The following is a 14,934-nucleotide window of genomic DNA, read 5'->3' on the forward strand; positions in this document are numbered from 1 at the left end:
AGACAAATAAGGATCAGGTACAGCTGTTTCCTGGGGCCAGGGGGCCAGGCAAACTCCAAGGCCACAGGTCCGTTGGGGTTTAGATTTGGATTAGGTTTGGGGAGTAGGGAAAGAAGAAAGAAAGAAATCTGAGTTTCGAGGTATTGAAGGGAAACAAACCTGGATTTTAGGGAGTCAGAAGTCTCCCAACGAGCCCTCCCTCTGCTACTCGCTCACCACGTGGCTCCCAACTCACGGGCTTCTCTGAGAATCACTTTCCTCATTTATAGAATGGGAGGAGGGGTAGAATCATAAAATTTCATTAGCATGCACCCTAGAGAACTCATCTAATAAAACCCCTTCATTTTAACTGAGGCCCAGACAGGTCAAGTACCTTGCCAGAGTCACACGGGGAGAAAACAAAACTGGGATTTGGATAGCCAACCAGCTGCCACATGGCTCTGAACTAGGTCTCATTTCTCTAACAGAGGCTGCTAAGGGGTCTGAGAACAGGAGCCATGAATCTGAGGAGAGCCTGCTCCAAGGAAGAGTACCTTGGGGAGCTCCCATAGCCCCTGATCCAGGGATGGACCCCTTACACCTTCCTTCCCTCCCCATCTCATTCTGACTCAACGTTGGTAAAGCAGGACTGAGGCTGAGGGCCAGATCACAGGCCCTAGGGTTTAGGAGGCTTAAGGAAGGCTGAGCCATTAAGAGAATAATGCTCTGGCTGTCCATGTCAGACCTCAGAAAGCAGGAGGAATTCTGCAGGGCACCAGCCAATTGGGTGCTGCTCCAAATACCTCCTTTTACCCTCACATACTCGCTGCTTCTGCAGCTTCTGGGCCAGCTCCTAGCCTACTCTCTCCAATGGCTCCCATCACTCCCAGATGAGACGCCCTGAACTGCATGCAGACCTGAGACTGATCTCACCCCACACCCAGAGACCCCAGAGCCCTTGGCAGCTCTTTGGCAATGGGCAATCTGCCCCCTGGCAGACAGGCATCAGGAGGAAACCACAGCCTAGGGGAGCCATGCCAGGGTCTCGTATGTCTGCATGGACTGGGGCCGCCTCCTGGGAGTCACCTGTGGACCTGATGAGCAAACTGCCTATTGTGCCTTTGTCTGAATCACTGATAAAAACGTCAGATCTCACAGGGCCATTCACAGACCCAAGCAGCCTACCTTCCAACCAGACATGGAACCCTCAATAACCATTCTTTAGGCTGAGCCACTTAATTAGCTTCAGATCCCCCAACCATATTCTCATGTGGCCGGCATCTCCCTATGTGACACATAAGAACAAAATGAGAGACTCTGCCACATAGTATGTTCAAATCTGGGTAAATTTTATCTACAACATTCCCTGATTGACCAGCCTATAACTTCAACTAGATACTCAGATAGATCTGCCATTTATTAATTGCCTACTATAAATGAGGCAAAGTAGCTGGGTGGCACAGTGAATAGAGCCCTGGGCCTGAAGTCAAGAAGACTCATCTTCCTGAGTTCAAATCTGGCCTCAGAAACTTACTAGATATGTTACCCTGTTTGTCTCAGTTTCCTCATCTGTAAAATGAGCCGGAGAAGGAAATGGCAAATTGCTCCAGTGTCTTTGCCAAGAAAACCCCAAATGGGGTCACGAAGAGTCAGACACGACTGAAACAAACTGAACACTGGAGATACAAAGAAAAAGCAGAACAGTCCCTGCCTTCCCACATTCTAGGGGGGGGGGGGAGTGAAATATACAGTTCTAGACAAAACATAAGCGAAACAGAAGCCAGGTGAACTCGGGGGGAAGGGGAGACTTCAGCTACTAGAGGGAGGGGTATGGTGTTGGGAAGCCAGGTAGTCTAAGAGGTGGAGGTGAGTAGGGCAAAGAGTGTCTTCCAGACAAAGGCATGGAGGCAGGAGATGGAGCATCACATATAAGAAAGCGCAGAGTACTGGAGAAGAGTAATGTGTCACACATGACATTGGAAGGCTAGGGTCAGGAAGAGCCTGCTTCCACAGCATCTCCCACGTCTTCTACCCTCACGTGACAGAGTGTAAGCTTCTCTGTATCCTGAGTATTCGCCACAGGATGGACGGCACGGATTAAGTTTTAGGATTGATCGATACAGGCATTTATCTCTTCTTGCCCGCTACGAGCCTCCTAAGTTGTTTTCCAATTTCTTATCTCTATCAACTAGGTCTCACAATGGGTTGAGCCCTAGATCAGCCAGAAAGACTTGAATTCAAACCCAGCCTCATATCATTGCTAGCTATGTGACCCTGGGCAAGTCACTTAACCTTGTTTCCTCATCTGTAAAACAGCACCTACCTATTGTGAAAAGCAAATGAGATAATCAATGCAAAGTGCTTCACGAATCCTTCAGACACTATATAGATGCTAGCTATTATTACCAGTACCACGGATAATCAACATTCCAAGGAGCTGCCCAAGATCCAGCTCTGATCATGCTACTCTCCTCTGCTCAAAATCTTCAGCCCCTCCATACTGCCTGTAGAATATAATACCGACTTCTCATCTGGATGTTGAAAGCCCTCCACCACCTCGCTCCCATGTACCTGTCCAAAGTCAGTTTATATGACTCCCGCTCAGACCCTCTGCACTGCAGACCGACCTAGTCCACCCCCATTTGTGCGGCCCCCATGCCCAGTGCACATCCCTTTTTCACTGTTGCCTCTGGGAATCCCCGGCTTCCTTCCAAATTCAGCTCCTTAACCTCGAAGCCCTCCCCTGATGCCCCTAGTTAGTACTTTCTTTCTCTTCAGCTTTTCTGGTACTTACTTATCCCTTTCTGTGTTTTATCCTAAGTTGCAATAAAATGTTAGCTCTCAGAAGGCAGGTATGGTTCCTTTCCCTCTTTGAATTCCCAAATACCTTACACATAGGGGCCACTTAATTACAAGTTTGGTCCATTGGATTGGGCAGAGATTTACTGAGGCACAAAGGGTGAAGAAAGAGGATGATCAGGGACCCATAAGGTGATTCTGAGAATTGCCCACACAGGTGATAATGAATGAGCATCTTAACTGGGTAGGTGGTAATGGGAGTAGAGAAGGGGACAAATGTAGCAAATGGCGGGGAAGGATAACGGCCAGAAGGTGGGAAAGGCAATGGATAGAGAAGAGTTCAAAGGAGCACCAAGCTGCTGACCACGGGAGACTTGGGGTAATGATAGCAACACCAACAAAAACGGTGAACAATCCATTATCCCCAGAGGGACGACCAGTGACGGTAACACAGTGAGGCAGGGCTGGATCCTGAGTCATCCATCTGGGTCATCTTAGAGGCGACCTGTGAAGCTTTAGGGTTTGTTGTTCCCTGAACCACATCCATCTGTGGACAGAGAGAACCTGGCCTTATCGATTTCATCAGCCCACAGAGCTCTGGTCTGCGTCCTTCGGGGCAAATATCGATAAAGTTCCCCTTCCCTTCTCCTAGAAATTCAAGACTTTATATTGAGCGCTGGGATTTGCTTTCCTTCCTTCTTCCTTCCCAGTCATGATGCTCGCTGGCTTCCTTCTTTTCTTGCCTTTTCCCAAAGGTCACCAAAACAATGGCCCAGGATTACTGTTTACCATCATTACCATCATCAGGAAAAAACATTTGGCATGGTCCAGGCTTTGTCATCCTGCTCACAGTCTTAATGAGCTCATGCACAACAACCTCTGTTAATCCAACATGTTTAGCCTCCCGTGGGATGGGCCCCCTCTGGCTGATGTCCACTGGGTCCGGTCGAGTCTTCTATCCTGGCTCCTCCTCTGTTCCTTGAGATAACAGGCTTGTTGTTTTTTTATGAGGTTAAATAACCCTAAAATAAAGCTGAAACTAGCTAAGTTTTTGTAAGAAATTACAGATTTGTTGCTACCCGAGGCTACTTTTTCAGTCTCTGGCCCCCGACATTTTTCTTGAAGTTTTCTTTCACTCTTTAGTTATGCAACAAGACTGATTCCAACAGAGAGAGTAGGGAAAGAAGAGAGGCAGGGGGAAATATCTAGAAACATCCATGATGATGTTGGGAAATAGACCAGAAGCCAGTAAAAGAAGGAGAAGAAGCAGATATGGATGTGGCAGGAGAACTGGTACAGCGGGAACAAACAGTGACTCTAGAAGCAGAGGACCTGAGTTCAAATCCCCATTTAGTGATGATAAGAGCAGCTAGTACATTGTAGTTGTTCATCCTTCATTTTCTAAGAGGACCGATGACATCACAGGGTGATGTCCTGACTTGCTTGAGAACTGGATTTAAATGAGGCAGAGTTGCACAAAGTTGTCAGCCTCATGCTCTCTTCCAGAGTCATTGGAGTCCAGTAGCAAGACAAATGTCAGGAGGATTGGCCATGGCCTAGGATACAGTGGATGACCTTGGCATCTGCTCCGCAGCACCTGCTTCAACTGCCTCCATGGCCATTGGAACAAATTGCTCTCATCAGCCCATTCTGCTGGGGGAGGTCTTTACATGCTTGAGGTAGACAACCCCCACCCAACTTGCCAATGATTCTCCTCAAGCTGGTTTAGCCCGTCTGCCAAGACAGTTTATCGTGGGGTGACTGCTGAGCATGCTACAGCTTCTCAGAGCCACAGGTGAGAGCTGGGTGAAGGTGAACACCAAAGGTGGGTGAGCAGCCCTAAAAAGGGCTCAGCAAGCCCTCCCTCACATTGGGGGGGCTCATCCTCCTTGAACACCGTACACCTCAAGACTTATAAAGTGTTTTACAAATATTATCTCATTTTGTCCTTCCAACAACCCTGGAAGGGAGATCCTACTATTACCCCCATTTTACAGAAGGGGAGACTGAGGCAGACAGCAGTTAAAAGACTTGCGGTGCATTAAAGTGCATGCTGGAATAAAGTATTCATTCAGGGTAAAGGGCATCAAAGAAATTTAGGGCTAGGGTTAGGGTTAGAGCACATTTAGGGTTAGGGTTATATACAGCTAGTGTCTAAAGCTGGATTTTGATTTAGGCCTTCCTGACCCTAGCTCTCTCCACTCTGCCACCTAGCGGCTTATTTCTGATGTCCATTGCCAGTTGGACCGTGCACAAGCCCCCTAACATTCATGAGCCTAGGTTTCCTCAACTGTAGGATGAGAGAGTGGGACTGAATGTTCTCTGAGGTGCCTTGTAGCTCTAGCCCTCGGCCTTGTGAACCAAATGTAGCATCTCCAAAGACAGGAAAGACAAGATGCTGGTGAGAGGGTCAGATATTTCAATGACGTAAAGGGGTTAGACACAAAAGTGGGGAACCTGCAACCTCAAGGCCACATGTGGCCCTCTAGGTACCCAAGTGCATCCACTTGATCAAGTCCAAACCTCACAGAACACATAACCTTCATAAAAGGATTCGTTCTGTAAAACTTGGACTCAGTCTAAAGACTGCACCCAAAGACCTAGAAAGCCCCATGTGGTCTCGAGGCCACAGGTTCTCACCATCAGAGGAAGAGGAGACTGGGAAAGAAAGCAGCTATAACTGGTGATTAAGTGGTCGCTAGGGACTTGAGAGAGAGAGTAGTTTCAATAAACCAGATTCTGAGGCATGAAACACATGGCAGGTGGGAAGGAACGGCACAAGTGAGCTGGGATAGTGGCTAGATGAAGTGCCTACCTATTAGGTACTATACTGGGGCCCAGGGGCCCAGTTCCTGCCCACAACGAGCTTATACTCTGCTTAGGGGAAACATCGAGTGCTCGGAGAAGTTAATACAAAATGCTTCCCTTGGGATCTGATCTTTGATTTCATCAAAGTCAAGCCAAGAACTCCAGCTGAAGAAACTTCCTCCAATGATGCTCATCCGTATGCATGCCCTGCAACTTCAGCGTTTTTAGATTGCCGTCATTAGATTGTAAGCTCCTTGAGGGCAAGGCCTGTCTTTTTTCTCTTTTTGTATCCCCAGCACTCAGCACAGTTCCTGGCACTGCTATTAAGTAGGCCTTTAATAAAAGCTTATTGAATTTCTTGAATTAAAGTTGCTTGGTGTGTGGAGATCTGCCCAGAGTCCCCCAGCCAGTGTATGTCAAAGGTAAGACTTGAACTCATGTCTTTCTGATTCTGAGGTCAGTTCTCACAGCTTCCTACCAATACCAAGTAAATGTTGGAAGTTGGTTTGGAGCTGGGAGAATGAGCAAAGGTGTCTTCTTGGAACTGTCCTGGGCTGAGCTTTGGGCAGATGAATGAAGAGCCGGAAACGGAACTCCTAGCCTGCAAACCTGGGTAACTGGAAAAATCGTGGTCACTTTCCACAGAAACAGGGAATTAGCAGCGCAAGTGGTTTAGGGGGAAATAGAACAGGCTCGATTCCATTCCCTTCAATTCAACAAGCATTTATTAAGCACCTACTATATGCCAGGCTCTGTGGTAAGCACTAGAGATTCAAAGACAAAAATGAGACCATTCCTGCCCTCAGAGAGGGTAATATGATACATATCCAGACTAGTAAGTAAAAGATATACACAAAATTAATATTGGGGGGAAGGGGTGGAGACACTAATCCATGGACTAGACCTATGATTTCATTGGTATAAGGAACTCCCAAATGAGAAAACTCCGGCTGCCGATGCAGTCAGCACCTTCTGTGCTATTTATGGTCTTTAAAAGTTGCCTAGTTAATTGGGAGGTTTAAGTGACTTGCTCAGAGGCACCAAGTCAAGTGTGTGTCACAACACAAAGAGAAAACTAGGTCTTCTTGGCTTTGGGGCCAGCGCTCAATTCTCTTGCCTACCTGTAGAATTCAGGAAAGGGGTCTTATAAGGCACACCCTTGAACCAAGTAAGTCTTGAAGCAAACAGGGGAGGGCATTCTAGGCATGGGACACCGCCTGAGCAAAGGGGATAATTACTAAATAGTCTTATTTGGACAAAAGAGAGAATGTGTGAAGAGGAGAGGTCATGTATAATAATCAGCCTGGGGAAATGGGCTGGAGCCAGATTGGGAAGGGAGATCAATTGAGGCTGGGTGTGTGATTTCACTGACATGGGGAGCTCTCAGTTAAGGAAACTCTTTTTAGGGGCAGCTAGGTGGCACAGTGAGTAATACACTGGCCCTGAAGTCAGGAGGCCCTGAGTTCAAATCCAGCCTCAGACACTCAACACACTAACTGTGTGACCTTGGGTAAGTCACTTAACCCCAATTGCCCAGCCTTACCCCCTGCAAAAAGAAAAAAAAAAGAGGAAACTCTTTTTACCAATATGTTAGCCCTGTAGCTCCAGTTTAAGTTCTTAGAAAGTTTCCAAACAAAGGGGGTTGGTCGGTTTGTTTGTTTTCTTTGATCCTAGAAGCCTAGGGGACCACAGCGTCTTCTTGAGCCAGAGCAGCATGGTCAGTTCTATTTGGATGTGTTGCCATGTCTCTGGAAGATCCAGGTGAAGCTATCCAGCAGGCAGATGGTCATGGAGTCTGGAGGTCAGGAGGGAGATGAGGGCTAGACACAGAGGTCCAAAAGTCACCTTCATAATGACGGTTGAACCCTAGATCCCCAAGAGAGTGAGGGCAAAGAGAGAAAGGGGCCAGGACAGAGTACGGGTCATGCCTGCACATGGAGCAGGTTAAATCACTTGTCGGTTACATCCTAGAGACTCTTGTTCCGGTGCAGCTTTGACTCAACGGCCTCTTGGTTCCCATCTCTCTCTGAGGTTTTGTAGTTCTCGGAAAGCCACAAGGCCTTTTCTTTAATGGATTCCTACATAAAAATAACCATGGAAAAAGTAGCAAGAAGAAAAAAAAAGCAAAAAAGGATTCATTAGGACAAAGTACAATTCAGGCCAGGAAGGCAATTATAAAAACAACCAACCATGAAACAAAGAAGAGTGGTAAGAAATCTCACGTGTGATTAAATCAAGTCACAAACTAGGCCTTCCATAACTAATAGGCTGTTTGAAAACAAACACACACAAAAGGAGGCATTCTGGGGTCCGTGAGCTTGTCTTTCTTGTATTTTCACAACCGTTTTTCTTCTATACTGAATAGAGTCTAGGGTCAGTTCTAGGAGCCTAGACATGGAAGGAGAAAAGACCGTTGAACTCGCCCAGCATAGCTTCATTATTTTATTGAGGCCCAGAGGGACCACGGAGGTTGTTCCTGTTCCTACAGGCAGGAAGTAAAAAGTGAAATTGGAACCCAAGTCCTCCCAAGAATGGATGGATTTTTCCTTAACGAGAATAAAAGTGAGAGGCAGAGATACATTTAATGGAGATATATTAGAGCTTTCCTCAGTAAAACTAGGGGAAATTAATAGTTCTCTTCCCTTCACTCCTCTCTCAGCCCCCCATCATGGGGCAGTTTGTCCCTCCCCAAACCCCTGGGGCAGCCAGGTGGAAAGAGCAACATGGCTACTCATGAGGCTTACATAAGCCGAGAGTCACCGATGATGATCCTGCTGGTGAGATGGGAGGGCCACCAGGCAGGCCTCGCCATCTTGGCTGCCACTGCATCCTAAGGTTCTTTGGGCCTCCCCATCTGCCCCCCAGGTCCCTGGGTGCTGCCATCTGACCCACTGTTTGATGCACCCTAAGCATGCCTGGCCTTGCCGTCTGGCCTGATGGTGTCCGTACCCGATGACCACTGAGCCTTTTCTTCCCTCTTACAGCAGAACCTTCATATGTGTACAGTTTCCCCCTCTTAGAACGAGAGCTCCAGGAGAGCAAGGGCTCCCTTTGCTTCATAACCCCAACACCTAGCACAGTGTTTGGCACAGCTGGCACAAAGTGAGTGCATATAAATGCTTCTTCATTCATTCAAAACCATTTGCCGTAACTTCAGAAATTCAATCTATAGCAGTGAAGACAAGACAGAGAAGTCAAAGGAACAAGCATAGACAGAGACATTAAAATAGCTCTATTTGCAGAAAATATGATGGTATATATTTAGAAAACGCAAGAGATTGAACCAAAAAAATGCATTGAGATGACAAGTAGCTTCATCAAGACAGCAGGGTGTAAGATAAGCCAAAGATTCATCAGCATTTCGAGAAACCACTAACAAAAGCTGGAACGAACTGTCAGAAAGATGAATACCACCCAAATTAATTTATAAATTTAATATAACACTAATCCAGATACCAATAGGCATTCTTATAGAAATAAAATGACAACAAAATTTATGTGGAAAACACATAAGCAGATGAGGCCATTAAGGAGCACCACGGGGGGGGGAGGAAGGAAGAGAAAAAGCCTTGCCCTGAGAGATCTCACCTCCCCCTACAAAGCTATCATCATGAAAGCTATCTAGGCCTAGACTGAAGCTGGGAAAATAAATATGGGGAGCAGACGAGACATTGCAAAAAGAAAATAAGAAGTTTCCAGCAGAGTAGTACTTAACAAATCCTAGAAGACAAAACATTGTGCGGTAATATTTGTTGTGAAAATTGGCCAGCTGTGTAATGATAACCGGGATTAGATCCCCATCTGATGCTATAGATGCCAGAACACTTCCAAGTACATCAATGGTACAAATATATGTAAAAAAGAAAAACATGTTACAATTAATATGAGACAAAATGACACCTCTGTCATATGGTGGAGACAAAGGAAACTCAACCATTCAGCCAACCATAAATCACTGTAGAAAAAATGATGAATTTGATTATATAAAATTAAAGAGATTTTGACATTCAAAATGTAAAGTGAATTGGCATAAATTTACAAAAGATCCCATTTTTTAGAGGAAACAAAAAATTGTCATTTTCGAGCTCCCTAGTATGCAAACAAATGTAAATGAAAACAGCTCTAACATACCAATTAAACAAAATACAGTTATCCCTTCCACATCATAACTTTCCCCATTGTGTTTTCAACATATTGCAGGTCAGCATAAGAAATTAAATGGGAATTTGGGGGGAGTTTTACAGAAGATAATGCGAAGGCCAGCAGAGGACACAGAAAAAGCTTGGAAACTCAGAAATGCATAATATATATATATATATATATATATAGTATTGTATAATATCAAAATATTTTATCTTTTAATGCCATAGTAATTCAGACTTCTTTTCTAGTGCAAAGGGAGGGCCAAAAAATTGTATGTGAATTTTCCAGAACCCAGGGGCGCTGTGCCCCTAACCCCTGCAAAGTGAAAGGGATAACTGTAATATGGAATGTTAAAATCCAGTGCTGGTGCAGCTGTGGAGAAACAGGCCACTATGACACAATCAGACTCTAGCAAAGGCCACACAGCTGTTCATGCCCTTTGATGTGGTTCTGTACCCCAAGGGTGCTACAGAAAGGAAAGAGAGAAATCTGTCGACTTAAATGCTTGCAATTGCTTCTTTTGCAGCAGCAAAAGGCTAGAAATGACCCATGTGCCCAATGGTTGGGTCAGAGAGAACAAGATCTAACTATCCAAGTACTAACAGATAGATAGATAGATAGATAGATAGATAGATAGATAGGAGGATAGATAGATGATAGATAGATAGATGGATGGGAGGATAGATAGAGAGACAGATGACAGATAGACAGACAGATAGATAGATAGATAGATGGATGGATGGGAGGATAGATAGACAGATAGATGACAGATAGATAGACAGACAGACAGATAGATAGATAGATAGATAGATAGATAGATAGATAGATAGACAGACAGACAGACAGAAGGATAGATGGCTAGATAGATAGATGCTAGATAGATAAATGGTGAGAGAGAGAGAGAGAGATACTCATGATAGAGATTGACTTCCCAAGTGCCACTTCATGGCAACAGCAAACCCACTGGCCTTTTCTCTGTCCCCATCCTTCTTTCTCTGCAGTCTTTGCCACCATTGACCCCATCTCTTCTCAGCACACTAGCATTTCTCCTGGACAGTCTTTCCTCCCTGAGTTTCCCCAACATTTCTCTCTCCTAGTTCTCTTCTTACCTGGCTATTCCTTCTCATTTTCCTTGTCTGCATCATCACACTTGTCCCATCCCTGGACTGAGGTATCCCAGGTGGGGGGGGGGATATGTTAGGTGTTACCCCATGCAAGCCAGTCTAGTTTTTCCTTAGAAGGTATTAATGCCATCCTTGTAACATAAGGCTCAAGTCGTCCTGGTGGCTCAGGTACAAGAAGCCAGGAAATGGCAATCCCTCCCACAGACTTCTGACCAGCAGACCAGAATGGGCAACACTGAGGCAAGAGAAGTTACACCCAAATGAATCAATGTTGCATCCTTGCTGAACAGACATTCCATGCTTCAGCTGAGTAAACCTCTTTTTGATCATTGATGGATGCACTACCAGGGTTTCATTTCATTCCAATCTAGAAACTGAGCTACAGACGGATGTGACCGAGCCCTGGCCAGTATACTACCTGGACTATGGCCACAGCCTCCTAATTGGTCTCCCTTTCTCCAGGCACTGAGCTCTCCAATCTATCCTCCAAAGTTGCCAAATTGACATTCTTCAGACATGGGCCTGACTATGTCACTCCCCTGTTCAAGGCTCCCTCTGGCCTCCAGGATGAAATAGAAACCACTTAGCCTTTTAAAGTCTTTCCTAACCTGGCTGGTCTCACTTTCCAGACTTAGTTTGCTTCACTCCCCTTCAGACACCTTACATTACCCAGAATGATCTGCTTGCTGTTCCAGGTAGGATATCCCTTGAGTCATCTCCACACCTTTGTATGGACTGTCTCCCATTCCTGGAATGTATTGGTGCCTCCCTTCCGTCTCACAGGATCCAGAGCTTCCCTCAAAGCCCAACTCAAGTGCCACCTCTTATAGGAAGCCCGCCCTGATCCCCTGGCTGCTAAGGTCCTTTGCCCAAAACTTGCCCTTTTTTATAAGTAATCGTGTGTGTGTGTGTGTGTGTGTGTGTGTGTGTGTGTGTGTGTGTGTTACCTCTGACCCCTAAACAAAATGCAAAATCCTCCAGGGGAAGCAACGCTTTACTTTTGTCTTTGTATTCCCAGTGCTTGGCACAGTGTCTGGTAATAATCGGTGCTTAAGAAATGCTTGTAGAATGAATTTAAGGCCAGGGAGGCATGCAAGAGGAGAGGTAGACTGAAGAGAGAAGACTCAGGCTGCTCAGGAGGTCTAACCCAGCCAGTTTTCACTCGCTCCCCTCATCAGGTGCTTCTGGCACCAGCACTCTCTGGCATCTCAGGTATTTCCCCTCGTGCCTACTGAGAGATTGTGGTGATTTGGAAACCACAAGTCCTGTACGTTGGAAATAAAAAGGTGCTGGGGTCAGAGAAAACCTCAGAACTCAACCCTAGTCCTTCCCTTGATTCTGGGAAGGCCCAAAGGGTCATACGAAGGACCCCTGGGAGGCTGCTTTGTGGTCTGATCTCAGAACGATGGGGAAATGGATCACAGCCTAGATCTGGGGTTTAGATAGAAAATTGATTCATATGCCCCAGGCCCAGCTGAGGGGATGGGCACCTACCACAGCTCTAGCCAACTGTCCTGGGACTTTGGAGGGAAAGCTCTGACCTGAGGGAACAGAGAGTGGGAACAATACAATCATATGTCCACTTTCCTTTTATACAGAGCCAGAACTCACCTGGCCATAAGGAGAAACATTCTGTCCCATGGCCACCCTAGGATTATGAAGCACTTCTCTCTACAGGCCTAATAGTGACTACTAAACAATGGAGAGAGCCCATGGCATTTCCTAAGGAAGGAAGCAAAGATGCTCCAGTTCTGGGGCCCAGGCCCAGCTGTTCTTCCCCAGGCAGACCAGGTCCCTGTGGTTCTCCAGCATCGGTCCCTGTACAGCAACTTCTGAGAGGGCGTAGCCACCCTCACTCCCCGAGGTGAGCTTCTCCGCCATGTCCTCAACTCCTAAGAAACCAGATCTATTTGAGCATGGTTTATGGCCAGCCCTACCTCACACAGAGCTGAAGCAGGCAGGACAAGTGGAGCCAGGGTCTCACCGTGCCTGGCTTTGCCAAGACCCTGAAAGTGGCCTGTCCTGCTACTGCGGATGGCAGAGGAGCTTCCTCACAGTTACCCTGCCTGGCAGGAAGGGCCACTATCCATGACCCCAGTGAGAAGCCAGACCTTAGAGAGAACCAGATGAGGAAACAGAGGCTGGGTAAGGTTGAATCATTTATACAGTGTCACACAGCTGGGAAGTGTCTGAGTCCAGATTTTAACTTAGATCTTCTTTACTTCCAGTGCATGGCACACAGTAGATGCTTAATAAATGCAGGTAGGCGCTTAATAAATGCTAGTTGACTGGATGGGTCCAGTCTTTGGTCCACTCTTCCACCTGGCTACCACTCACAGGTGCTTAATCAATGTTCTTCCTGACTTTGAGCTTCAATTTGCACCTTTGTAACCCCCCCACTGCCACCCAGAACACGTCTCACCCCTTGTCCACATACCAGGCCCTCAGATACCTGAAGACAGAGCTCACGCTCCCATGCCCCAGCCCGTCTCTTCCTGGGCTTGTTCCTTCCCAGCTCCTTCACCCAGGCTGTTCTCCTGGGACTCTGCTGTCATCCATCTTTCCTCCGCAGTGTACGCAGTCCTTGAGATTTGACCCAACCAATGGAGAGGGGGCAGTAGACATCACTTCCCCCATCCCAGGCTCATCTTCCATGTCCTGTACTTAGGAAATTGATCTTTTGAACCTGAGCATAGAACTTTACAATGACCTATATTAACCCATTCAAGCCACAACACTTACTTACAGCACCTTACTGTGCCCTGGATCCAGAAATACTATCTGCCTGGAGCCCGATATTCTGCTGGGGGGAAGGGAAAGGAAGAGAGGAAGGTCTAAGCTCCATTGAGATCAGGAAAGACAAAATAATCTGAGAAGGAAGAGGGCCCTAAGAACTGAAGGCTGAATGCTATCTTCACTTTATTTCTTCATAGTTTTTTTCCTTTTGTTCTGTCTCTTCTTATACAGCATGACTAACATGAAAATATTTTACATGATTGCACATACAGAATCTATATCAAGTTGCTTACGGTCTCAGGGAGGAGGGAGGGAGAACATTTTGACCTCAAAATTTTATTTAAAATCAATGTAAAAACTCTTTATGTGTAGTTAGAAAAAATGAAATACTATTTAAAAGAACAAAAAAAAACTTCAGGCTGAGGGTAAAAGGCTTCACCTGGGGAGTAAACGCTCATGAGCTAAACTCTAAAGACGCTGAGCCCCGAGAGAGGCAGAAGTGAATAGTGAACACAGCCTCGCTTGGATTTCTTCCTTTGAAAAGTGCCTATTCACATCCTTTGACCATTTCTCTACTGTGGAATGGTTCTAAGCCTTATAAATAGGAATCACTTCCTAGGCTGAAGCCAATATAAAATTTAAGAGGGCGAAACATAAATTCTTATGCTTAAGGTAAAAAAATCAGCTTCATAAATCTAAGATCACTGCAGGTATCTCAAGACAACAATTCACCTGAAAAAGATCTGAGGGCCTTAGTGAACTACATGCTCCTTGTGATACAGCAGCTAAAGAAATGAACTTGACCTTGGGCCATACAGAGAGACTCATCGTTCCCAGGACTAAAAAGGCGATAGTCCTGTGATTATCTGACCTGGTCAGACCACGTCAGATTTGAATCGCCTAGATCAGGGCTGCAGTGCGATTTATGCGGTCCACCTACAAGCACAGAAATGGACATAAATGCTTTAGTAAATGAAGCGGAGCCACCGCAGAGCTCTCACTAAAATGGCAACAAACCACATTGTCTATTGTTTCAGTAAGAACCTAAGGTTGGACAGCCCTGTTGTGTGGGTTAGAGAAGGGAGAAATGAGAAGCAGGGAATCCCGTTAGTAGATCATTTCAACAGCCATCTTCTATATGGTAGGTGATAGAGATGGCCTCCAAGGTTGTGACGGAGAAAATGGTGGTAGCTTCAATGGAAACAGGGACATCCGGAGGACGGGGGCAAATAATAAAATAAGCCTCCCCAGATGCCCCCTTTCTAGTGCCCTACCCTTCAAAATTACGCGGTATACCGTCTTTACTTTTGTGTTTATATGTTGTCTCCCCGCCAATGAATGAAAG

Source organism: Trichosurus vulpecula, chromosome 1, assembly GCF_011100635.1.
Source record: "Trichosurus vulpecula isolate mTriVul1 chromosome 1, mTriVul1.pri, whole genome shotgun sequence".
Lineage (NCBI taxonomy): Eukaryota > Metazoa > Chordata > Mammalia > Diprotodontia > Phalangeridae > Trichosurus > Trichosurus vulpecula.